At 41.7% G+C, this 25756-nt stretch overlaps 1 protein-coding gene and 1 long non-coding RNA gene across 2 annotated transcripts in view; one reads left to right on the forward strand and one right to left on the reverse strand.

Annotated features, from left to right (window-relative positions):
- LOC101333672 (solute carrier family 2, facilitated glucose transporter member 3) overlaps positions 1–25756 on the reverse strand; it is a 76125-nt gene that overhangs the window by 36529 nt on the left and 13840 nt on the right. The window lies entirely within an intron of this gene.
- LOC101335673 (uncharacterized) overlaps positions 1–25756 on the forward strand; it is a 38008-nt gene that overhangs the window by 2430 nt on the left and 9822 nt on the right. The window contains exon 2 of the long non-coding RNA XR_002174552.3: positions 1525–1603. This is a non-coding gene — a long non-coding RNA (uncharacterized lncRNA). The remainder of the gene's footprint in view (positions 1–1524; positions 1604–25756) is intronic.

Here is a 25756-nt window from a genome sequence, read left to right on the forward strand (position 1 = left end):
GTTAGTTTCAGGTGCAGAGTTTCAGTTTTGCAAGATGAAAAAGTTCTGGAGATCTGTTTCACAACAATATGAATATACTTAACATTACTGAACTGTACAATTAAAAGTGGTCAGGATGGTGAATTTTATGTTATGTGTTTGTTACCACAATAAGAAACAGAAGGGAAAAAAATCTAATGGAATTTACCTTGCCAAGTTTTGGATTTGTTTGGGCCTCTTCACCCCTTCCTTCTTTCCGACTTCTCCCATTTTGGAAAGGGACTGTCTATCCTATGTCTGTCCTACCACCGCATTTTGGAAGGACATAACGTGTCTGCTTTCAGAGGTTCACAGCTGGAGAGGAATTTTGCCTCAGGTTGAATCATACCTCGAGTCTCACTCACACCTGATTTGGATGACATTCAGGTGAGACTGTAGTTGGAATGGATACTGGAATGGGTTAAACTTTTGGGGGCTGTTAGGGTGGAGGTAATTGTACTTTACATGTGAGAAGGACATGAATTTAGGGGGGCCAGAGGGTGGGGTGTTACAGACCGAACTGTGTCCTCCTAAAATTCACATGTTGAACCCCTAACCTCCAGTACCTTAGAATGTGACTGTCTTTGGAGACAGGGCCTTTGAGGAAGTGATTAAGTTTAAGCGAAGTCATAAGAATGTGATGTAATCCAATGTGACTAGTGTTTTTATAAGAAGAGAAAGAGACACCAGGGGTGTGCACACAAAGGACAGGCCTTTTAAGGACACAGCAAGGAGGCAGCCACCTGCACGGAGACAGGTCTCAGGAGAAAACAGCCCTGATCTTGGTCTTCCAGCCTCTAGACCTATGAGAACATAAATTTCTGCTATTTAAGCCACCCAGGGACTTCCTGGAGGTCAAGTGGTTAAGACTCCACACTCCCAAAGCAGGGGGCACAGGTTCAATCCCTGGTCGGGGAACCAAGATTCCCGCATGCTGCTGTGCGGAGTGGCCAAAAAAAAAAAAAGCCACCCAGTCTGTGGTAATTTGTTATGGTAGCCCTAGCAGACTACTACAACAGACAACAAACAAACAAACAAATACATAATGTCAAGTAATGGTAAGGGAGCACTTGGAAGAATATATGAGCAAGGTACGGTAATAAAGAGCTGGGGAGGAGGGTTATTTAAGGCAGGGTGCTGAGGGTAGATCTCAGCAGAGATGACGTTTGAACAGAAACCTGAATGACGTGAGGGAGCAATTCTTGGGAGCGTTTGTGAGAAGACTGTTCCAAACGGAAGGCATTCCAAACACAAAGACACCAAGCGAAGGATGTGCTCTTGGCCTGGTGCCAAAAGACTGAGGTGCAGGAGTGCGGTGAACCGGGGGCAGAGAGGATGGAAAAACTGTTAGAGAGAGAAGTAGGAGTCTGATCACGCAGGGGCATGGTAAGTGATGGCTTGGATCCTGGATTGTACTTTAAATGCGACAGGAAGCCAGGAAGCTGCAAAGCCATTTTAGGTTTGGGGGTGAAGGAGTAACCTTAGTCGATTTATGTTTTTAAAAAGGTATTTGCTGTTGAATGGAGAAGATGAGAGAGGACAGCAAGAGTGGAAACAGAGACCAACTAGGAGGCCACCGGTCCAGGTGAGAAATGATGAGGGCTTGGACGACGGTGGTAGTAGTGGCAGTAGTGAGTCGTTGTATTTGAAATATATTTTCAAGATACAACCAACAGGAGTAACTAACTGGATGTTGAGCATGAGGAAAAAAAAAAGGAGTCAAGAATGATCCTAAGGGTTTTGGCCTGGGTAACTGGAGTTGCCATTTACTTCAGTCAGGAGAACAGAGAGAGGAGGGGTCAAATCAAGAGTTTTGTTTTAGACATGTGAAGTCTGAGATATTGTTAGGATACTCACTAATAATAGTGCACTAATAATAGAACACTCTCCTTGTTTTCCCCGGATTCTGGCAATATACAGGTACAAAAGATATGGTTCCTGCCTTTACGGTCTCATGGAAGGGGGTGGAGAGTGTCATATAAACCAATTTTTTTTAATTAATAGGTTTTATTTGGGGGGAACAGTTTCATGTTTACAGAAAAATTGCTTAGAAAGTACCCATATACTTCCTCACCTACCGTATTATTAACATCTTGCATTAGTATGTACATTTGTTACAACTGATGAACATTAATTGACATAGCCTAGTCGCCCGAAGTCCACAGTTTACGTTAGGGTTCACTCTTGGTCTTGAACATTTTACAAATTTGGACCAGTCACCCATCATTACAGTATCATATGGAATAGTTCCACTGCCCTAAAAAAACTCCAGCTGTTCATGCCTCCCCCCCACCCATCCCCCACCTCCAATTCTCGGCAACTAGAGATCATTTTACTCTCTACACAGTTTCGCCTTTTGCAGAACGTCATATAGTTGGAATCATACAGCATGTCGCCTTTTCAGACTGGCTACTTTCACTTACTAATGTGCACTTTAGGGTCCTCTATGCCTTTTCACGGCTTGATAGCTCATTTCTTTTTAGTGCTGAATAATATTCCATTGTCCGGGTATACCATATTTTATCTCTTCACCCACTGAAGGACATCTCGGTGGCTTCCAAGTTTGGGCAGCTATGAGTAAAGCTGTTACAAATACTCACGTGCAGGTTTTTGTGTAGTTGCAGCTTTTCAACTCATTTGGATAAATACCAAGGAATGTGATTGCTGGATTGTAAGCAAGTATTTTAAATGTCAATTTCTATACAAGGGCCAACAGGGAACACAGACTATTGCTTGCAGGATGCAAAGAGCCTTCTTTGAGGTCCTTAAGTTTACTCTAGCAATGCTCTAAAACTATAAATGTCCTTCCTTCTCTGTATTACTATTAGTCTGACACTATCACCAGGATACCCCTGCCCGGCTCATTTACAGGAAGGCAGCCACTGAATAGCGATAACTGAAGGGCTCATGCTGACTCACATCCACCTTTTCAAAAAACCGTAAGCAAGTGCCAATCTATTGATGACGGAGGAAGCAAAGCCACTTTTCAGTACGTTTCATAATTAAATGTCTATGTTCTTTAAGCAGTGGTCTTCCCTAACTTTGGTGAGCCCCAACTCCGCCGAAAAAAATCCATCAAGTTCTATACGAAGAAAAAAGCTACTGAAGCTCTAGGGTGGTGTTTATTCATATGGGGTTCTAAGATGGACCAGGCAGGTATACAGACCCCCTAAAAGTAAATGCAGATATTGTATTTCAGTGTACTTTTCTGAGGGGTAGGGGGACCATAATAAGCTCTTATCACAGTCCCCAAAAAAGTGCAAGATCAGAAAACAGCCAAAGGAGCTGCCAAACCTTGGGTGTGTACGAAGGGGGAGGAGAAGAATCTGACCTCCCCTGGGTCATCAGATGAACAATAGTGTGGAGACCTCCGGCATTGTCTGCTTTCTCAGTGGTTCACCGCCCACTCTTAGAGAAGGTCTGGGCTCTAATTCCCTCCTAGCAGGGGGGAGGGCAAGAGTCCAATGCCCTCCTGGAGTGCAGGAATAGTGCTCCCTATTACTAAGGTACCTTAGCAAGAAGTAAAACCAATCCTCAGAACAGGGCGTAGTCTGAACAGCTAAAAATCTTCACCTTCACGCATACACTTGGTCCTGGTAATATTTTAGCATTGCCTTTAGCAACTCAAAGAGGAAGAGCTGTGAAACAGTAAAGGCAAAGGTCTCTCGAGCTAAACTTTGAATCGTGAGATCTCCTCATTAAAACTGTCCACACTATATGCAGATGACAGATTTTGTCCAGTGCCAAGCAGGTGCCACACAGGGTTCTGGCCACTGTCCTTGTAATCATTCTATGTCTCCCACGTATGCTTCCTTTACAAGCGCCATGTGGTCTTTCTGTGTAGTGAAAAATCGGCTTCCCTAATTTACACAGCTTTCTTACCAATAATTGAGGCCATTCGGACTTCTTGTTTTCAGCCTCAAATTGAATCAGGCAGTCACAGAAACATTTGGATGAGGCGGGCCCAGAAACCCAAGAATCTCTTCTGGTCTGTGTCTACCCAGTAGGTTAGCCCCGCCTGCCCGCGTTTTTTTAGGAGGCTGCTACGTAAGAGAGTGCAGACGTGCTTCATAGACCGTAGACCGTCAGGCAAATCTCTGTGGCAACCAGTTCCATCACTCAAAGCTGACTAAAGTCTCCCCACCCTTTATACTTCTGCTTCTCCCCTCCTCCAACGGAATTTATTTCGTGCTAATGCTACCCAGGGATGCAGGCAGTATCTTTATCTCCCCTGTTGTGCTGTTTTTCCTCATCCTCTTTGCCTCTCCTTCTCCATTGGACATGAATCTGCACGATCCCGTGGTGTAAAGCCCTGAGTACTTCTTCCATGGTGGGATGCAGATTTATTGAATGAATGTGTACTTATTTCAAAAATGTGTGCAACGAACGAGTGTTTACTTTGATGGCGTGACCCTATAATCCTATAACTGTTTAAGTGTTCAAATCGGGGGGAAGTTACTTTGATTACAATCACAGTCTAAATTCTTTAAATATTAAGTTCCAGGTGGACTTTTTAATCCAACTTAATTCCAATTACACATAAATGGCTGTTTTAAGCTACTTGTAAATAAACAAGTTTATACATGCTTTTACAAAATTAAGAGGAGCAAGATAATCCATTAAATTTCATACTCTTGACAAGTGGCCCTTTAAGAGCTTTGAGTCTTAGCTTGATATTCTCGGGCCAGCTTCCTCTGGATACTATTAATAAGCAGAAACAGATCAACATACTGATAGCGAGAACGAGGAAGAAAGACAAATGGCCTGAAAAGCCCACAATGGGATATAGATCTGGGTTAATTCATTTATGCATTTGTTTACCTCTGCTATGTTGCCAGGCCCAGTTTCAGATACTGGGGATATTGTGGTGGTAAGAGAATGCCAGTCCCTGCTCTCGTGGAGCTTAAATTCAAGTGGATTGGGGTCATGTACACGTTTTTACTTTCTTTAAAAAATTTATTTTTGACTGCGTTGGGTCTTCGTTGCTGCATGTGAGCTTTCTCTAGTTGTGAGGAGTGGGGGCTACTCTTCGTTGTGGTGCGCGGGCTTCTCATTGCAGTGGCTTCTATTGTTGTGGTACACGGGCTCTAGGTGCACGGGCTTCAGTAGTTGTGGCTCGCGGGCTCTAGAGCACAGGCTCAGTAGTTGTGGCGCACGGGCTTAGTTGCTCTGTGGCATGTGGGATCTTCCTAGACCAGGGCTCCAACCTGTGTCCCCTTCATTGGCAGGTGGATTCTTAACCACAGAGCCACCAGGGAAGCCCCGTTTTTACTTTTTATTTCTATTAAAAAATTTTTGGCGGGGGTGGGTTCCCTGGTTAGGATTCAGCGCTTTCAAGGCTGTGACCCAGGTTCAATCCCTGGTCGGAAAACTGAAATCTCACAAGCTGCTCAGGGCAGCCAAAAAAAACAAAAAACAAAAAAAACAAAATTCCTTTAAAGCAAGTGTAGCTAAGAGCATGGATTCCGGAGCCAGGCATCCTGGGTTTCAATCCTAGCTCTGACGCTTGCATTGTGTGATTTGGGGAAGGTCATTCAGCCTCACTGTGCTTCTATTTCCTCACCTGTAAAATGAAGGTAATAATAGAGTCTACTTCATAAGATTCATTATGAGAATGAAATCATTTAATATGAGTAAAGTACTTAGAATAGTGCCAGTATATATTAAGTGTCACCTAAGTGTTTGTCAAATTAAAAAAAAAAAAAAAGAAACAAATGTATCTATTTAATTTCATAGCAGAATACATATGCTCAGAGCTACAGAAGCTACTGCAGGTCATGAATTAAAGCCTAGATCCCCATTTTTTTCCAAGAACCTAAAGACTTTCCAAAGATTCTCCAGTTACATGGGAGAAGTTCAAACAAATCATCACAGAACTATTCTCCCCTATAGTAGGAGTAAGAGGTTCTTGATAAACTGAAGATGTTTTTATTACATGCCTGGTTCTTATCAGGTTACGTCATTTACAATTCACAACAATAGTTTAAATTTATTATTATCATCCTCATTTGCCATGAGAAATCTATAAGTAATTTGTTCAAGGACCCACGATTTGGGGCAGAACTAGCTGTCTGACTGTACTATAGTATATTCCTGTAGATTAAGAGACAGATACAGCCAATGTAGGTTCAGAAAAAACTATCTAGGATAGCCAGTGTTTTCCTGTTCTCACCCCCTACCCTTGTCCTCCTAGAAATGGGGCCTATTCTTCCTCCCTTCTTAAGCAGCTGATCATAAACAGGAAGCATAGCTGGGTGCAGTAAGTCTGTGGCTGGGGATAAGTGGCTGTAGACAGACATCCTCCTAGGTGGAGCCTACCTGAGGGAAGAAGCACTCCTGCTACTTATAGGGTTGTCTTTGTCAACAAGAAACATCAAAAGGAAAAAAAAAAAAAGAGGGGTATCCTTCAGGAATAATGGATTTGGGGAGCCCAGTGCCTGCTTTTGCACCACCCATAAACTAAGAACATTTTTACATTTTTGGAAAAAAATAAAAATAAGAACTATATTTCGTTGACTTGTAAAAACTATATAAAATTCAAATTTCAGTGTCCATAGGTAAAGTTTTACTGTACACAGCCATGCTCATTCATTTATACAAGGGCAGAGCTGAGTAGTTATGACAGAGACTCTATGGCCTGCAAAGCCTAAGATATTTAGTATCCCATGCTTTACAGTGAAGTTTGCCAACTTCCGAGTTAGGCAGTTGATGAATCAAGTGGAATAGGGCCATAAAGTTGTAAAAACCCACAGTATAGGGTTATACTAGGCCCAAGTCAGGGGAAAGAATGGGATGGGGCAGTGCAGCAGGAGGAGAGGGTGAAGAGAGAGAGAATGGAATACATCTGGGTGGGATACAGACATCCCGAGAAGTCAAAAACCTCTGAGGACTTCCTGTTAGAGAATGCAACAAAGTGGCCCACCAAGATGGAGATGCAAAAGGCCGGAGACTAAGCAATAGGAAATTCTCCAAATTTCTCTCACACCACATAATAGGGACTGGGAAAAACACTTACCAAGGTTGACTGTGACGTCCCAAACTGGCTCCCTAGGTTCACCCAGGGTTGATCTTTTTACTTATCTATATAGAAGCACAGTACAGATATTATTGGGCTGGCAAAAAACTTTGCTCGGGATTTTTCATAAGAGCTTATGGAAAAACCGGAACAAACTTTTTGGCCAACGCAGTATCACACCTAAATCCCTAAGCAGCTACTCTGAACATGGCACTGCCCTCCAAATATTTTTTCCATTTTATCGAGATATAAGTGACATACTGCCCTGTATAAGTTTAAGGTGTACGGCATAATGATTTGACTTGTGTACATCATGAAATGATTATCACAGTAGGTTTTGTGAACATTGATCATCTCAAATAGGCATAATGATTTGACTTGTGTACATCATGAAATGATTATCACAGTAGGTTTTGTGAACATTGATCATCTCAAATAGGCATAATGATTTGACTAGTGTACATTATGAAATGATTATCACAGTAAGTTTTGTGAACATCGATCATCTCAAATAGACAAAAAAAATTTTAAATAGAAAAAAAAATTTTTTGTGATGAGAATGCTTACGAGTTAGTCTTGTACCAACTTTCATGTATAACATACAGCCGTGTTAATTATATTTATCATGTTGTACATTACGTCCTGGTGCTTATTTATCTTATAACTAGGAGTTTGTACCTTTTGACCGCCTTCATCCAGGTCCTCCTCCCTTCACTCCCTGCCTCTGGTAGCCACAAATCTCTTTTTCTATAATTTGTTTGTTTTTGAAATATAATTGACTTAGACTGCCCTCTTTTAAGGAGGGGAAAACTCAGGACTGGATTAAAGAAGTGGCTAATCAAGTGGCTGACTTAGTGGACTGATGGATGATCTCCAAATGCAGTCTTCCTATCTTCCTTAGCTACATGTCATTTTCTGTGACCCCCAAAAAGGTGGCAGTCACACTGCATTTTATATCAGTGCTGAAGATGGTATAGGGAAGAGGGCTGGAAGGATGGCTGAAGTGTACAGTGATGCACTGTGAGACTGTTGCCAGGGATTTCTGTGTCTTCTAATATTCCTTTCTACAGTTGGTAAGTGGAAGTCACAAAAGTTGGAAACTGGAGCCAAAATGTTACCACCTCCATCACCCATTTACCTAATGAAATCATGTGTGAAGAAATGGGATGCGGAGACTAGTAGAGAACAAGGACCTTAGTGGAATCAGGTCCCTCGATAAATCATTATAAATAGAACACATTATTAAACCTAGATCATTAATTTGCTTATTCTACACTTACTGATTTCTATCACTGCTTGCTGCTGAGTCGTATTTTAAAACACACTATGGGAGCCTGTTTTAAAAAATAAAGTCAATCTCTACATAATTTTTTAAAATCCTGCAAATTCTATAATATCAATATAAATGATTGTTCTAATTAATTTCTTTGCAAATTCAAGATTTTAATGTGGCACAATAGGTGTGTTTAAAGTAGAACACGTTGAATTTTCTAATGATTAACTTTCTACAATATGTCGGATGCTGTTTTGAAGACACGTATATTATTTGCTGATTACCCAAAGTCCTAAAAAGTTTACATGAAGGGGCACTACCAAGTTCATAACTAAAATATAATGCACAAACAGAATGTCATGATACATAAATCGCCTCGTTTTTTAAAACGGGGCGCTGGCTTATTTTTCTCCATGGTACAAAAAGAGAAACATAAACACCAATTGAGGAATGTATTTACATCTCAACTGAAGGGAAAATGAATGAGGCAGGAAAGGAAGAGTCCCAGAATGAGAGTTTTTTCCACTTTCCTGGTTTCTCCTCTCAAGCACTTCTTCAGCCATGGTAGCGCGCCAAACAACTCCCCATTTGCCTGCAACCTGCTTTTTTTTTTTTTTTTTTTTTTTTGCGGTACGCGGGCCTCTCACTGCCGTGGCCTCTCCCGTGGCTCCGGACGCGCAGGCTCAGCGGCCATGGCTCACGGGCCCAGCCTCTCCGCGGCATGTGGGATCTTCCCGGACCGGGGCACGAACCCGTGTCCCCTGCATCGGCAGGCGGACTCTCAACCACTGCGCCACCAGGGAAGCCCCCTCCGTTAATTCTTAACTGCTCTTCCCCTCCCAATCTTTTTTTTTTTTTTTTTTTTTTTCCTCCCAATCTTGAAGCGTCTTTCTCAGCGACTTATTCGTTCTAAATCACCTCTTCTCTCGGTACCAGCTCTCTCCCTCTCCTGCACTCACATCCCCCCATCCAGTTTCCAAGCCCCCTTTCCCCTCACTTGCTCTCTACTCTCCTTCTTCTAAGCCCACCACTCCGCCCCCGCCGGCCTCGCCCCTGCCAACTGGTATCTCTCCCTCCTTGGCCAAAATTGGCCCGACGAAGAGATCAAGAGCGGACACACACGGAAAACACACGTGCGTGCAGTGACCGTCTGGGGCGGGGACGCACGGCCGGGGGCTGGGCAGCAGGATGCTGCGCCGGGGGCGCTGTGCCTTCTCGCACGTCCGCGCCTGCGCCCCGCCCCCGGCCAGATGCTGAGGAGGCCCGACAGGCGCGCCAGCCCCGGTCCTCGGAGAAAGCTGTAATTTCCTGAATCTGAAGCATCTCTAGGGAGATGCAAAATGTTCCACAAGGGTTCTGCCTCTAGGGCGGGTTTCTGTTCTAGGCAACTAATCCCAAACCGCCCTTTCAGCGCCACTCGGCAGTGTCCGTCTGCATCCCCCCTGCTCCTCGACCTTACCCCGACTGTTTAGCCTCGGGTCTGGTCTGGTCTTGTTTTCTGTTCTTTTCTCTCCCCTTCTGCCTCCCTTCTCCCCTCTTCTCTTTTCTGTGTATATTGCACATTTCACGTTACCACACGGCCTCGGATCTTTACAAAATCGTCCCGTTCTTTACGTGCCTGCAGCGCCCTGATTCTTTTTTTGAAGTCAATTTCATTTACATGCTGGGTGTCCAGGGCGACGACTTTTGACAGCTATACGCGCCCATGCACCCACCGCCCGACAGATTTGCATCTTACAAAGTGTCCTCAGCACCCTGATTCCTGCTGCACTTCCTGTCATTTTTTAATCATACTGTATAGTTTTAGTCTCATGCATTCACCTTTTTCATATATCGGCAAATATTTATTAAGTACCTTCTATGAAACAAACACCGATGTTACAGAGATTAAAAACTACAACTACTCAATTGAAAAGGGAAGGCAATATAATGCGACTCATGCTTTCTGCTCTACTTCCACTTATGTATTTCGGATCATCCCCCCACCCCCTGTTTAGACCCTCAGACAACTTGGTCAGCTGACTAATCCTTCCTGAGAAATAAATGACTTCTTTCTTCCTAAGTTTTCTTTTTTCCTGAGGAAGGCTGAAGGTGAAGGAAGCACACTAGACCCGGGACAGCTGCTGAGGAGAAAGCAGGGTGGGAAAGCACTAAAATGGGGAGAATGCCCTGGAGGTGTGGATGGAAGGCTTAATTAGAGTGGGAATTGTCACAGGCACTGTTCCCAAACAAATAAAGTCTGAGAATGCAGCTGTAAAGGCTACTGGAAGGCTCTTTGGGCAGGGGGACAGGATGTAAGTCCCTGGGATAGACTCATAAAAGAAAATGTCAGCATATACCATTGAGTTTAATCAGACACATTTAGAAAAGATGGGAAAGTAGGCTACTGACCAGAGATGAAGAAAATTTGAAGACCGCCCCCGTCCCTAAAGGGTATGCTATTTGGCAGGGAGGGTGAAAAATCAATCTAAGAAAAGTAGGCATGGGAATTCCTTGGTGGTCCAGTGGTTAGGACTCCACGCTCCCACTGCGGAGGGCCCAGGTTCAATCCCTGGTCGGGGAACTAAGATCCCATAAGATGCGCAGCCACAGAAAGAAAGAAAGAAAGAAAAAAAAATACGGAAAGAAAGAAAAGCAGGCATAAGGACACAAAGGTGAAAACTAAGAAGAAAAGGAAGGAAAAACAACAAGAAGATTGGTTGCAATGTTGATGTAAACATAGCCCTCTTCCTGAACCAGTGACACAGGGCTTCCACTTCCCTTTACTGTCACATGTTGCTCAAGTCTAGAAACAGAGATGTCTGACCACCAACTTCAAGCAAGGGGATAACCTCTAGATTCATATAGTAGATGTTCAAATTACAAAACCGAGCCTCTTAACAGTGCTGAGCTGTTGGAGTTGAAACATTTAAAAAAAAAAAAAAGAATTTGCCCTCTAGTGGTGTTAGAAGTGAGGGTGAGTTCTTTCTTCCTTTTATGTCTTTTTCTTTCTTTTTTCTGCTTTACTTAAGTATAAAACACAAACAGGAAAGCAGGTAAAAATGCGTTAATGTTAAGTATACAGCTGGGTGGGCAGGTAAAAATGGGTTAATGTTAAGTATACAGCTGGGTGGGCAGGTAAAAATGTCTTAATGTTAAGTATACAGCTGGGTGAATATTTACATCCATGTTCACCTGTACAGTACAACCACCACCCAGATTAATATCCAAATTCTAAAACACTTCTAGCTCCCTAGAAGGTTTCCTTGTGCCTGTCTATAGCCTCCCTCCCCAGAGGAACCCACTATACTGACTTCTATCATCATTCATTTTGTTGTTCTTGATCTCTATGTAAATGGAATCATATAGTATGCACTCTTCTGTGCTAGGATTTTTTTCTTTTTCACTTAACATAGTGTCTATGAGTATTACGTGGTATGAATCAGCAATTCATTCCTTGTTACTGCTGAGTAGTATTCCATTTATGGACATACCAAATTTTATGTATCCAGTCTCCTGTTGATGTACACATTCACACGACTGCATTATTGTTTTTAGTTTTGAGCTATTATAAAACATCCCTGTCATTTGCCATACATATGAATTCTTTTCTCTTGGGTGTGTACTTAGGAATTGGGTTGCTATTTTTTGGCAATAAATAATAAATGCTAAATAAAAACAAGTGAGTGACATCTCTGTCTTAATATGTGTATGGTATTTTCATAAAAATCTTTTATATACATTGTTTTAATTGATCTTCAAAATTTTTTTTGTGAAGTAAGAAGGGTAGGTAATGCTATCTCCATTTTACAGGTAGAAACTGAAACAGGGAGATTTAAATGCCCAGTTTAAAGTCATAAAATTAATAAGTTATGAATTAGGACTGAAAACCACATTTCTAGTCCTAATTTATGACTCAAATTCATTTTTCCTTTTCTCAGATATAGAAAACTGCTGTTTCTTATTGTTTTTATTAGATGTTATCCAGCCTCACGTGAATGGAGAGGTCCCCCAAATGTCCGGGTTTCCTGAACTGTCCCAGTTCAGCACAGAAAGGCCCTGGGCAAACTGGGATGGTTGGTCACTCTACAGAAGAAAGAAAGGAGTCCAATGGGTATCACAGCTTGCAGCTGGGCACAAAAAACCAAAACCTATCTGAGTTAGCTCGTTCACACTCCTCCATTCCCAAAGAAAAAGATACTTTTAATCAAAGAGCAATGCAGTATCCACACATTTATGTACCATGAATGTTAGTTGTGTTCCCTGACTCTCGGAATCATCAGACTCGTGTTACTCAGGTTGTGGACCAGCAGCATCAGCATCTCCAGGGAGTCCGTTAGAAATGCAAATAAAAACCCTCTACCCCCTCTTACACTCCCCTCTCTCCTGACCTAAGAATCCCAATTTCTAAGGGGTGGAGTTCAGGAATTTGTGTTTAACAAGCTCTCCAGTGGGGGGTCAAGGGAAGCAATGGGAAAGGGAGCTCAGGTTTGAGAAGTACTTATCTAGCCCATTTCCTTTACAGAGACATGGATTCTATCTGGTTTTAAAGGTATCTCTGGGCAGAATAAATCCATTATCTCACTGAGTAAACTTTCCTTATGTAAAACAAATCCCATTGTTGGTAAAATCTTCTTTCTTGCTTATTAAATCTCTTATCTACCATTCTGGTCCTAATGAGAATGTACAATATCATTTCACAGTTGACTTTTGTTGTCCTTTTCTAAGGCCATTCCAATTGTTCTCCACTATCCCTTAAATTATAGTGTCCAGGGCATTCCCCGGCAGTCCAGTGGTTGGGACTCCACGTTTTCACTGCCGAGGGCCTGGTTTTCATCCCTGATTGGGGAAGTAAGATCCTGCAAGCCTCCCAGCATGGCCAAAAAAAAAAAAAAAAAAAAAAAAATTAAGGTGTCCAGAGGAATCCTAGTGAAAAACCCGAGTACATCTAAAGAAAGACCTCGTGGTTCCAACGTGAATATTCATGAATCTTTAAGAAAATCACTTTTCAAGGTGACAATACACCCAAAACCACACAGGTATAAAAATCATAAAGCTTATAAACAGAAAGAAAGAGTTAATCTGGATCACAGGAGAGGGAATAAAAGATGACAAGCCTGGCAGAATGAAACACAGGACGAATTTACGAGCTGGGGCTGGATTTGGGCACCCAGTATATGTTCCGGTAGGAGTTTGTGTAGTTTGTCTGGCATCCACCTACACAGTTTGTCTGTACTCTGTTTCAGGACTCAATCCAAAAGGTCACCCTCCAACTCCAACCCAGCTTCTCCCTGTCCATCTGATTCTAGGCTCTCTCTTCTTTCCCTTTCCCCTCATTCCTCCCCAGAGAGGGGTTGCTATGGGGATGGGACCACAGTAAGCCAACTGGTAAAGAAAAGCAGTGACAGAAGCAGAGTGGGAGAGTACAGAGAGAAAAATAAAAGACTAAGGCAAAAGGAAAAGGCACAGACATAGATGAGACTTCAGACAGTCAAAAGAGGAACTGCAGGGACTCCCCTGGTGGCACAGTGGTTAAGAATCCGCCTGCCAATGCCATGGACACATGGGCTTGAGCCTTGGTCCAGGAAAATCCCACATTCCGTGGAGCAACTAAGCCCGCGAGGCACAACTACCGAGCCTGTGAGCCACAACTACTGAGCCCACATTGCCACAACTACTGAAGCCCGCGTGCCTAGAGCCCGTGCTCTGCAACAAGAGAAGCCACCACAATGAGAAGCCCGCGCACCACAACGAAGAGTAGCCCCTGCTCACTGCAACTAGAGAAAGCCTGCGGGCAGCAACGAAGACCAACGCAGCCAAAATAAATAAATAAATAAGAGGAACTGCACAAGTGATAAGATACCATAAACAACTTACAGAAATGGATGGAGACATACAGCCCACAGTTAGAGGAACAGAACAGAGGCATTAAGGCAATAGACATAAGCAAACCCAGGGACCTGAAATATATGTAGAGACACGGAGGGGAAAGACACAGTCATGTCTTGAACCAGATCATACAGGATTCTGGAGGAAACAGCTGCAGACAGAACCTTGCTAAGAACAGAGACCGTTCCTGGGAAGTGTTTATTTATTCTCATATGCCTCCATGAGTCATTTCAATTTCCAAGGAAGGGACCAGCAGGAGGTTATAAAGAGGATATGCTTACTTGCTTACTTCTGTATTGTTTTCCATTTCCTTTTCTGACATGTATGAAAAGGAACCTCCCAAAGACAAGCAAAAGCTAAGGTCTTTCCCTTTGACATAACCCTTTTAGTCTCTTGACTGTTCCTCCATCCATCTCAATATTTGTATCTCAAAATTTCTACAGTTCCTTCTCTTTCTGGCTCCTTTGTCTTTTCTTTCCATTTCCCCAGGTTATAAGCCACCATCTTCAGGCTCCTTTTGTCTCTCTGATTCTCTTTTCCAATATCTCCCTGTACCTGAAGTCATACTTGTCCCCATATCTTAGCCAGAAACTTTGCTTCTTCCAAATCCAGTCTCTATTTCTGCCCCTTAGCTGCATTCTTGGACCTCTCAATCTTTGGAGAAGATAACATCTAATAAAAAACAACAGTTTTCTAACTCTGAGAAGATTTTAATTTTTTTAAAGGCAATTTTTAGAAAAATTATAATATATACATACATATATGCCGAGAGAGCCTACAAAACCGCACAGTACTCTGCTGAACAGTGCAGAGCCCCCCACGTTCCTGCCGTCGGCTTGATTACAATTTGGCCCATGGAGGAGACCGGAAAAGAAAGTGCTGAAGGAAGTCAGAGAATTGAGAGACTTTATTCATGTGGAAACAATCCAGAAAGGCTTCTGAAGTTAGAATCTTCCAGAAGTTAGAATTTGGAATAGCTCTTGAAAGATGGGTAAGATAAGAGGTAGGCAGAGAATAGAGAAGAGCATCTCAGGAAGATGGGATGGCCTGGGCAAAGGAACGGTGCTAGGAAGTCTGTGCAGAGGATTGGGGAAGAGTGCTTTGTCCAATTTTGCTGAAGAGTAGGGTCCTTACAGGAATCTAGTAAGAGAGAACACTTTTCTAAAACCAAGTTCAGGCTCTGCTGCAGCAGTCTTTGAATACTGGACATGCTACTTTGTTTGTTTGTTTTTGCGTTATGCCGGCCTTTCACTGTTGTGGCCTCTCCCGTTGCGGAGCACACGCTCCGGACGCGCAGGCTCAGCGGCCATGGCTCACGGGCCTAGCTGCTCCGCAGCATGTGGGATCTTCCCGGACCGGGGCACGAACCCGTGTCCCCTGCATCGGCAGGCGGACTCTCAATCACTGCGCCACCAGGGAAGCCCTGACATGCTACTTTGAGTGTAAGCCCTTAGTCGAAGAATAAAGCAAAATCTTACCGCATTTTTTCCCTTTTTTACAGCACCAACATACCACTTGTACTCCAGAGACACCAAATGCATCACTTTTATCTTACATGCTTTGCCACAACTAAAATACAGTCTCCTCACTCTGTGCTTCTTCTAATTTCCCCTCTCCATTTCATCCCTCCACCCCAGCTCTCAACCCCAAACTCTGTTGCTTCATTTCATTATCCTATCCATTGTTTCAGCCAGAAGGCTTTCTAGATAGAAACCAACTTGGTACAGTGGCAGAGAGCGTTTTCTGCAAACAATCTTCTCTCACGTATATTTTTAGAACAATGACAAGGTTGGAAGTTAGAAGACCCAGGTAGCTGCTCAGACTATGGCATTAGCTTGCTGTGCTATACACTATGCTAATATTAGTTAAGTTGTTAAATCTGTGTCTCAATTCTCTAATCCTAACAGGTAGTCTTAAGGCTGAAGGGGAAGGAGCCCAGCTGATTTACTCTCTGCCATCTCAAACACACTGTCTGTACAAATACTTGGGGATTCATGCATGCAGAGCAATTATTACCCCATGGAAGAAAGGAGATCAATTATGTAGATATTTTGACTACTAATTAGGTATGCACTCATCATTTCTCTCTCAAACACACACTTGAAATTTCCAAATGTTTAGAAGTTTCCCTGGTTCATTTTTGTGCCTGGTACATGTAGACATACTCAATGAATATCTGAATGAATGAATGAATCTCTAGCTCTAGAACACAAAGGTATTGGGGAAGGCTTATTTTTTGCCACTAGATTCTGAGTGGTATCACGGTTGTAATTTGAAAACTTAGAAGCATCTGAAAAGAGCTACCTAGTTGTTGTTTCTGGGTATGGCTAAAGAAAGAATTTATTGCTCCCCTTGCACTTCAGAGTTTCCATCAGCCTTTGCTCCTTTCAGGTACCCTGAGAGTGAAGCTATTTACCCCTGTCTCACTAGTTCCTCTTTGATCTTGACAGCTGCCATCAATACCAAGAAACAAAACGGCCCCAGGAAAAGACTGGAGCTGCTCCCAGCATGGAGCACATGCAGTAAAAAGCATTCCTCTTGGTGCCCACACCTTGGCCTCTAAGTACAGCCAGTGACAGGACAGTGACTCCGCCTCCGCCTGTCTCACTAATAGCAAACTAGTGAACATGTCTGCACAGCCACGTCCCAGAATAGCCACATGCCTCATTGGGGCACCTGAAAGATAAGGAGAACAGAGCTTCTGGTTTAAGTTGTGTTGTATTTATCTAGTAGAAAAGCAGGATTGTTCCTCTTCTCAAGAAACATGACCTTACAGATGGAAAGAATGAGCAAAATATGGGGAAGAGAAAGGAAAGGCCAGAAAGGTCAGTGAGATAAATGAGACCGCGATTTTACTCTATTTATAATATTTATTTATTTATTTTGGACACGCCTCGAGGCTTGCGGGATCTCAATTCCCCAACCAGGGACTGAACCCGGGCCCTTGGCAGTGAAAGCACTGAATCCTAATCACTAGATCACCAGGGAACTCCCTGATTTTGCTTTAAATGAGAGCATATGAAAATAATGTCCAAATGTGATCACTGAACATTGTTAATATTCTAAACAGGATGGAGACTGAGAGCGGTGACAGAAAATTGGGGCTCTGAAAACATTTTCTTAGGTGAAAAAAAGTTGTGCTTCAATATTGTCCCATTAAATTATAGAAAGATTATTAACAGATGGTTGGCATGAGATAAAGGGAGAGTGCAGTGATTAGTTGGAAGCAGAATTAATTCATTAAGTTTAAATTGTGTCTATTTTTTTCACGTAGGTTTTATTAACCTTTTTTTTTCAATGAGGTTAGTAAACAACATCAGGGAGATACCATGGTCCAGGGTTTGTAAATCTAGGTACTACTGGCATTTGGGGCCAGATAACTCTTTGTTACTGGGGCCTGTCCTGTGCATTGTGGGATGTTTTGCAGCATCCCTGGACCCTACCCACTAGATGTAGGTGGCATTCTCTTTGCCACAAGTCATAGCAATGAAATAAGTCTGCAGAAATTACCAAATGGCCCTGGGGAGCAAAATCACCGCAAGTTGAGAACCAGTGCCCTAGACTGAGAAAATCTCTAAGAAGTTCCTTTCGTAAAGGACTGAAATACCTTACCCATCTGGAAATCAACTATTTGAAAAACTCACTTATTTTGAATATAGATTAGAAAAACAAAGTAAGGAAAAAAAAATTTCTCACTAGAGTTCAAAGCTTTACTCACAGAATGGCTCAGGTGGCCCCTCTCAGAAAGCACATACTCTCTCTCCATTTTAAGTTATTATAAAATATTCCAAACATACAAAGCAAACTGTTAATATCTGATACAAAGCATAAGTTGGTTATTTGATTTTCAAATCAACAACAGATTAGGAGAAAATTAGAAGAAATGTCGCATGCCTCAGGCAGGGACCCTAACACATGAATGACAAGACAGAACACAGACAAATTATAAAAAGTGAACATATTTCTGAAAGAATAACAAATCAGAGGGAAAACAGTCCCACATTTTGGGTGTGTTATTCAGGTCACTTTAGTCCTTGGCATCCTACTTTAAAAAGGATGTGACCAGGATGTTGAAGAATCTGGAAACAAGGTCCTGCAGAGCAGCTGGGGAAACTAGGATTATTAGCGTAGAGAATAAAAGACATTAGGAGAGAGCACGCTAATTTCCTTCAGACATTTGCTGTGTTTCCAAAAATATGTATTTTTCAGTAACCTCAGATGGAAATGGGCATCATATTTATACTACACTTATAATCATCTCAATGTAATAGAAAGAACTTGCTGGTAATTAGAGCTATCCAATACATAATAGGCCACCTTGAAAGGTAGTAAGTTTCTCACTGCTGACTTACTTCCTGATTTCCAGAGTCATAGATCTATAGCCTGTCTGATATCTCCATCTGAATGGCCAAAAGGCATCTCAGACCAAGCACAGCCAGACAGAAGTACCGGTTTCTCTTCCAACCTCCCAAATCTTTTCCTTCCTTACTCTCCTCCATCTAGTAAACATTATTACTATTCACCCCTTTGCCAAAGCCAAAATGCTAGGAGCTATGCAGGATTTCTCTCCCACCTCCCACATCTAATCCAACGGCAAGAACTGTCAGCTTTACCTCCAGAATCTACCCAGATTCCTTCCACTCTCCTATCTCCACCGCAGCACCCTTGTCAAAACCATCAAAATCTGTCATTTGATCTGCTGCAGTAGTCTCTTAATCAGTCTTACTGATTTCATTCCTATTCTTCTATAACTCATTTTTCACAGAAGTTTCAAAACTGTACCTGGCCTCTACCTCCTTTTCCTGCCTTACTATCTACCACTATTCCCTTGATTCATTAAGCTCTAGCCATAGGAGGGTTGTTTAGTTTAGTTTAGTTTTGTTTTCCTGTCCTTCTATTATATCAAGTTCACTTCTGGCACAGGACTGCCTGGAGATGTCTTCACAAGGTCTTCAAATGTCTGACTCCTTCTTGTCATTTAAGTCTGAGCTCAAAGCCTCTTCCTCAAAGAGGTCTCCTTCACCAGGCTATCTATGTTGTCCTTCGACCCACTCACCATTTATCACATTTCTGTTTTAATTTTTTTCATAGGTCTTATCACTATCTGGAAATATTTCTTTGGTTATCATCTGACCCCGTTACAACAGGGACCTTGTCTATCAACATTATTTGTCCCATATACTTAACATCTAGAAGGAGCCTGTACATACTAGACACTCAATTAGTATTTGTTGAATAAATGGATAAGCAAATAATAATATAGATAAACTGGACTATTGTTCCTCAATTTGGTAAAAACTTGGATTAGATGATTACAGATCGCTGAACATTATTAATATCTCAGTGAGATGGGTGACTATGAATTTATAATGGTACCATCCTCTTCCAGGTTGCGTTTATTTTTTTTAGCATCCTGGGGGTAGTATTAAAGAAGGCTAAGCCAGTCCTGGGGATTTTTCAGGTGGGTAAAACACAAGGACTGTTAGGCAAGGGACTCATTCAACCAAAAGCATTTACCTTTGGAGGGTTAAGTACAGGAAATGACATCTCTCTGCAGAAGCACTGCTCAAGGTGTTAGGGTATGGAGAAAATATTGCATTCAGAGAAATAAACCTTTTCCCAGCCTCTTCAAACCCTTGTTTTCCCCATTTACCCAGATGACCAGACTCCATGCTTTTTCAGAAAATATATTTTGCTAATTTTCATTCCTTACCCTCACTTTACCTTTAATCCATTCCTTCTAGAATACTGCCTATTTTAGAGGTTTCCATCCTCCTCTCCATATTTTATCCCACCCATGCTTCAAGACACTGTTCTGTCCATTATTCCTGTTTCTGCCTTAAGTTTCTCACTTCCTGCTTATCTACCCCTGCTGCCAAGGGATTCTAAAGTACCACCATCCTGAAGCACTCCCATTCTTTACATACCTCTACTTCCCATAAGGTACTCTGTCCTTCACTGTCAAAATCCTCCAAGGAGTGACCTACACTCTGTTTCTTTTTCTTTCCCTCCCATTCAACATCAAGTTATTTCAGAATGTCTAGTGGTCTCACAGATGTTCAGCCCTCTGTATGAAATTACGTACCTGTTACTAACAATATTTTTGGTGTGACTGGAATTCTTATTTATTTTATTGAAATAATGATTAATCCTATGGCCACACCTTTGTGAGAAGGTAGCTTCTCCCTGAAAAAAGTGGACATTCCCATATCTAGAGAAAAGAGGTGGGTCCACAAAAAGAAAACCAGAACTCTTACACATATGTATAAGGAAACTTGACCTTGCTCCCTTAGACTTTGAGTTTAGAGGTGTCTGAGGACCCTCCCAAGAGGTACAAGGTGACGCCGGCCTCTGACAAATGGAACTAGGCCAGGAGCTTCTCAGGAAGATAGCTCTGTAATGAATCACCTCGCTAAAAGTAAAACATCTATTACTCATAACTCTTGTAGTATTCTTTTTCTCTTCTTTTATCTCCTAGTCTTTAGAAAGTTTTGTTACAACATTCCAGGCTTATCTCAGTTGTGTTAAGTACTGGAGTATGCAGCCACAATCAAAGGAAAAGAGAAGCATTCGGCCTTCTTCGTGCTCCTTCCCTTAGGCTACCAAGATGGTAGTTATAGTCTTTAGCAATAATTTCCAAGGGACACATGTACTTTTTGCTTGAAGGTTCAAGCACTCTTCCCCACATTCCATTGCAACATCTCTGTTGAAGCTTCTTCAGCTGCAAAAAACAGGAATGACCTAACTGCAGAGCCAGTGACCTCCTTGGCTATTATCCTAATCAAATTCTCTTCAACATTTAAATTGCTAATGAGCTCCCCAACCTCCCTCAGCACCCACACCATTCTCTAGGTAGCCTTCTCAACGTCTCTCATTCCTAATTCTACTTCTTTTTCATTGATTCTTCCCCCTCAGTGATTCTTAAATGTCAGGTTTATCTCTGACCAGATTCTCGGTTATCTCAACTTTTCCCACAGAAGAAGGGGACTTCCAAATCTATGGTTTTTCATTCCAAACATTCTTTTGAATTCCAAGCCAAATGTACAATGGCCTGTCATGAATCTGCACATGAACATCCTGTAAGTATCTCAAGCTCAACATGCCTCAAACCAATCTTCCAAAGCTGCTTCTGCTCTTCCTCCTCTAGTTGATTTGCCCACACTGGTTAATGGCATTACTAGTTATCTAGCTCCCAAACCAAAATTTTTCACTCTTGTATCTCCTTCACCTTCCAGTTGTCAAGTCCTTTCAAGTCTGCTTTCAAAAAATGTCCCTCAATCCCTGAATAGTTATTGACAAAATCAAATCTTGTTTTGAAAAGATGCTGTTAACAATTGGTTATCCACAAACGTAAGAATGAAGTCGGATCCCTTCCTCACACCATAAATAAAAATTAACTCAAAATGGATAACAGATCTGAACATAAACCTTTCCGACTTGAGTTAGAAAGAGCTTTCGTGATATGACATCATAAGTACAAGTAACAAGAGGAAAATTAGATTAATTGGACTTCATCAACATAAAAATTTTTGTGCTTCAAAGAATACCACCAAAAAAAGTGAAAAGACAACCTATACAACATGAGCAAACATAACTCATATACCCGATAAAGGGCACATCCAGAATATGTAAGAATTTACAACTGAACAAAAAGACAATACAATTAAAAAATGGACAAAGGACTTGAACAGACATGTCTCCAAAGAAGGTATACAAATGACCAATAAGCAAAGAACACATTCAACATCTTTAGTCAATGAGGAAATGAAAGTCAAACTCATAATGAGATAGCACTTTATAGCCACTAGAATGCTGTAATAAAAAAAAAGATACATAATAACAATTGTTGGTGAGGATATGAAGAAATTAGAACCCTCGTACATTGCTTGTGGGTATGTAAGATGGTACAGTGCTTTGGAAAATAGTTCGGTAGTTCCTCATAAAGTTAAACAGAGTTCCCATATGACCTGGCAGTTTCACTCCAATATATATATCCAAGGGAACTGGAAGCCTATATCCACATAAAAACTTGAACAAGAATGTCCGTAACAGCATTATTCATAATAGCCAAAAATGGAAAAAACCCAAATGTCCATCAACTGGTCAATGGATAAACAAATGCAGTAATAATCATCATACAATGAAATATTATTTGTTCATAGAAAGAAATGAAGTATTAATACATGCTACAACATGGATGAACCTTGAAACATCATGCTAAGTGACAGAAGCCAGTCACATTAGGTCACATATTTTATGATTCCATCCATGAAATGTCCACAACAGGCAAATCTATAGACAGAAGTAGTTTACTGGTTACCAGAGGCTGGAAGCAGTTAAAGAGGAATGCAGAATAATTGCTAATGGTTATGGGGCTTCTCGTGGGGGTGATAAAATGTTTTAAAATTGATTAATGGTTGCACATGTCTGTGAATATACTTAAAAACCCTTGAACTGTAACACTTTAAGTAGGTGAACTGTATATGTAAACTATATCTCAGTAAAGGTGTTATATTAAAAAAAAAAATCCCTCAAATCTGTCTTCTATTTCCCATGCTCATAGCCACTGCCTCAGTTTACAGTGATAACTAAATGGTCTCATTCTCTTAAATTTCCTCAACATCTCCTCCCCACCCACCTATCATATACCTCCATATAACTATAGTTGTCTTTTTAATACAGATCTGTTTTAAGCAAAGTATATGTGAATTATAAAGGATAAAACTTATACTTCTAACCACATAAAATTAAAACTTTCTATTGTGATAAAACATCATCAAAACCTTTTTTAAAGAAAAACTGGCAAAAATGTGTGAAAGCCATGAAAAAGTCTTCGTTTTCATAATATACAAAGAGAAAGGAACAATAAAATAAGAACCATACAGGGCTTCCCTGGTGGCGCAGTGGTTAAGAATCCGCCTGCCAATGCAGGGATAGGGGTTTGAGCCCTGGCCTGGGAAGATCCTACATGCTGTGGAGCAGCTAAGCCCGTGCGCCACAACTACTGAGCCTGCACTCTAGAGCCCGTGAGCCACAACTACTGAAGCCCGCGCGCCTAGAGCCCGTGCTTTGCAACAAAAGAAGCCACCGCAATGAGTAGTCCCCCGCACCGCAACTAGAGAAAGCCTGCATGCAGCAATGAAGACCCAACGCAGCCAAAAAAAAAAGAAAAAAAGTTGTATTTTTATCACTGTAGCATGTTCACTACTGAGAAAGGCCTTTCCTAGTCATCCTTCCTATGAAGCTCCTTCTCTTGCAGTTGCTGGGGTTTTTTTGGCCGCTTGCAGGACCTTAGTTCCCTGACCAGTGATTGAATCCACGACCTCGGCAGTGAGAGCTCAGAATCCACACGCCAGGGAATTCTCTGTTAATTTCTATTTTAAGTGTTCGCTGCTTCCTTCAATGCTCAGCCTGAGATCTGCAGGAGAGTGGACTCTCCATAACTGTAGAATAAATCAATGGTGTAGCTATTGATGAAATACTATGTAGTTGTTAAAAAGAATGAAATATAACTATATATATTGACTCGAAAATATGTCTAGGTATATATTTTAAAAATAATACATATGTTCATTATTAAAAAAAATTTAAATACACAAATCTAAAAAGTAAAAAGTTAAAGACATACACTGCATTCCTATTAAATTTCAAGATTAACCATTATTAAAAACTTTGGGGGTGTGTATACACATATATGAACACACATGTTATATATGTATGCACATTATAGAATACATATGCATGCTCTGTTTGTATACATGTATAATTTTTTGTTTATTTATTTATTTTTATAAGTCCTTGTCTACATTAAAAAATTTTTTAAAATTTATTTTTGGCTGCGTTGGGTCTTCATTGCTACACGAGGGCTTTCTCTACTTGCGGCGAGTGGGGGTTACTCTTCGTTGAGGTGCACGGGCTGTTCATTGCGGTGGCTTCTCTTGTTGCAGAGCACGGGCTCTAGGTGCGGGGGCTTCAGTAGTTGCAACCCGTGGGCTTAGTAGTTGTGGCATGTAGGCCCTAGAGCACGCGGGCTTCAGTAGTTGCGGCGCATAGGCTCAGTAGTTGCAGTGCATGGGCTGGGCTCTAGGGTGCCTGGGCTTCAGTAGTTGTGGCTCGCAGGCTCTAGAGCACAGGCTCAGTAGTTGTGGAGCACAGGCTTAGCTGCTCTGAGGCATGTGGGATTTTCCCAGACCAGGGATCGAACCTGTGTCCCATGCATTGGCAGGCGGATTCTTAACCACTGCGCCACAAGGGAAGCCCCCAAAACAGAATATTGATCACTCTTTTTAATTTGTCGCATCTCCTAGGTAAAATAAGATATAATTTCTATGTGCATTAATATTGAAGTAGTAAAAATATGAGTACACATGCCTCACATTTTTGCTGTAGTTGATAATGTTGTGTGATCTGCCACCCCACAGAATATACACAACATTACTTCAAAAAAGGTAGTGGTCAAAAGTATGGTTAGAATGATGTCATTCCTTATACACAAACGAGTTATATATAAACACATAAACAAACGCACACGTGCACAGGAAAAAACACGGAGCATTACACCAAATGATTAACTCTGGTGAGTAAGATTATAGAGGCCTTTCACTTTATCTGATATTTATTTTTCTGGAATAAGCTTAAAAAAAAGAAAAAAGAATAAGTATACATTGTTTTCAGTGAAAAATACTTTTAAACACAGATCTGATTATATCACTGCTGTGCTCCGAACTCTTCAATGATTTGTTGCCTACAGAAGAAAATTCACATTGATACAGGAAGCACTCAAGGCCTTACCCAATTTCATTCACTCCTATCTAATCTGATCACACAAAACACATCTGTACTCTTTTTATTGTGATTTTCTCTGCCTGAAATATGGTTATTTACCTTTTCTGCCTGTTGCCATACCTCTGAGGCCCAGCTCAAATGTCCCTCCACTTGCGTTCTTTCCAATCCTCAGGAACAGTTAATTATGCCCTCCTGCGTGCTTACACAGTATCCCCCCCTTATTTTGTTTTGCAGTTCTATTTAGGACTAACCATAATCTTATGTACTATAGTTGAGTGCACATATGAATTCCTTTAGAGTCCCTTTGTTTTCTTCCGGCGCTCAGAACAGGGCCTAGATTACCAAGATTGCAGTTCCGAGGGGGAGAACAATAGGCAATGTCACTACAGAATATTAGACTTATGGGCCTCATAAACTCCCATGGTGACACCACATAAGATTGTGCCAATTGTGTCTGCACACCCAGACTACCATTCACGTCACGGTTTATGCCAATAGCGCCTTCCTTCCCCCAGCCCAGCCGTGCCTGATTTCCAGTCTTGCATGGAGGACCTGAGGGAGAAATAAAAACTGCACAGGAGGAAGGGGCGTGGTGTTGTCCAGAAGGCTTCCCCTTTGAGAAGGTAGGCTGAGAAAGACCTGAAGGCTCCGTGGTAGTTGCCCTGCCAAAGTAGGAGGTAGGGAGATAGGAGAAAATTGTGTTCTAGGTTGAGGGGACAGAGTGAGAATGGGCTGGAAGGTTGGAATATGGTGTGTTTGTGATCCTGCAAAAATGTCCACATGGCTGACCTGTAGGG

Source organism: Tursiops truncatus, chromosome 11 (genome assembly GCF_011762595.2).
Source record: "Tursiops truncatus isolate mTurTru1 chromosome 11, mTurTru1.mat.Y, whole genome shotgun sequence".
Classification (NCBI taxonomy): Eukaryota; Metazoa; Chordata; class Mammalia; order Artiodactyla; family Delphinidae; genus Tursiops; species Tursiops truncatus.